The 1,714-nt window shown below is 41.9% G+C and overlaps 1 pseudogene; it reads left to right on the forward strand.

The window, feature by feature from the left end:
* The first annotated feature begins 326 nt into the window (after positions 1-326).
* Positions 327-931, forward strand: LOC113912951 (annotated as a pseudogene).
* The last annotated feature ends 783 nt before the right edge of the window (positions 932-1,714 follow it).

The raw sequence follows: 1,714 nt of genomic DNA on the forward strand, positions 1-1,714 counted from the left end.
ATAGCACTTCACCTTGATGCTTAACACATGTGCAAAGAACACTCGCAGGATTATATAAATCGATGTCACCCACTCAGGTACCATATGGTACAATAGGTCCTTCTTAGTACAATAAATGCCGAAGGTCTCTGTATTTTGACACAGTCAGTAGGCTCGTGATTTTTAAAAATGTGATAACCAGCTGTTTTTAGGAGAAAGCATAATAATCATTTTATTGCTTCCATACTTCAGTTGTAATTTGATGACTCTTTTAAAAAAACATACTTTTTGGCTTCTTCTTCCTGCCTTGTCTTGGCGTTTTTGCTTTCAGAGCCGCTGATAGCAAGATGTCTTCGGGAAATGCCAAAATTGGGCATCCTGCCCCCAACTTCAAAGCCACGGCTGTTATGCCAGATGGCCAGTTCAAAGATCTCAGCCTGACTACAAAGGAAAATACATTGTGTTCTTCTTTTACCCTCTTGACTTCACCTTTGTGTGCTCCACGGAGATCATTGCTTTCAGTGACAGGGCAGAAGAATTTAAGAAACTCAACTGTCAAGTGATTGGTGCTTCTGTGGATTCTCATTTCTGTCACCTGGCATGGATCAACACACCCAAGAAACAAGGAGGACTGGGACCCGTGAACATTCCTTTGGTATCAGACCCCAAGCCATTGCTGAGTACCATTGCTCAGGACTATGCAGTCTTAAAGGCTGATGAAGTCATCTCCTTCAGGGGCCTCTTTATCATTGATGATAAAGGTATCCTTAGGCAGATCACGGTAAATGACCTTCCTGTAGGCCGCTCTGTGGATGAGACTCTGCGACTGGTTCAGGCCTTCCAGTTTACTGACAAGCATGGGGAAGTGTGCCCAGCTGGCTGGAAGCCTGGCAGTGATACCATCAAGCCTGATGTCCAGAAGAGCAAAGAATACTTCTCTAAGCAGAAGTGAGTGCCGTGTCGTTTTAGGGCTGGGCTGCAGTGGGTGGCCATGAAAACAAAATCTCTCTTGTATTATTGTCATGCTTAGAACATAAGACTTTAGACTGTGCAGATGTGGTGTGGGGACAGGACAGGGCTTTTCTGCAGGGGTTGGGGAGGCCAGCCTTTCTTCCTCTGGAGAGAAGGGCCTGAGCTGTTATGGGGCAGGCCAACTGTTATGTACAGTAGCAGGGCATCACGTTTCGTCTTTTGTTTCTATTAAACTTGAACCGAGGAAAAAAACCAAACAAACATACTTTTTCCCCTATATATACACTAACATCTTAATTGGAACAAAAACCACATTTATTCCAGAATATAATTATATAAAAATAAAATAAAATGGTTACAAAGTTTAGGAAATCAGGCATATAAGATAAGGTCGCCACACTTGGACATCCTGCAGCCTAGCCAAGCTGATGCATAAAATCAACCATCACGTGTCTTGGTGTGGGCCTATTTTTATCCACTGTACTGTGCTCTCAATGGACTCTTCTAATCTGTAGACTCATGTGCTTCAGTTCTGAGAAATTTTATCGATTTTTTGTTTTTGAACACCCTCTCCTACATTTTCTTTGTTCTCTATTTCTGGACCCCTATTATTTGGATTTTAGAACTTCTGGCTGGACTGCCAATGTTTCTGTCCACTTTCACCATTTTTCATCTGCCTGTCTTTTACCTTGTTTACTGGAAAATTTCCTTAATTTTTTTCTTTCAACCCTTTTGTTGAGTTTTTAGTTTTGCTATTATGTTT

The sequence above is a fragment of the Zalophus californianus genome, chromosome 14 (genome assembly GCF_009762305.2).
Source record: "Zalophus californianus isolate mZalCal1 chromosome 14, mZalCal1.pri.v2, whole genome shotgun sequence".
In the NCBI taxonomy this organism is placed as follows: Eukaryota; Metazoa; Chordata; class Mammalia; order Carnivora; family Otariidae; genus Zalophus; species Zalophus californianus.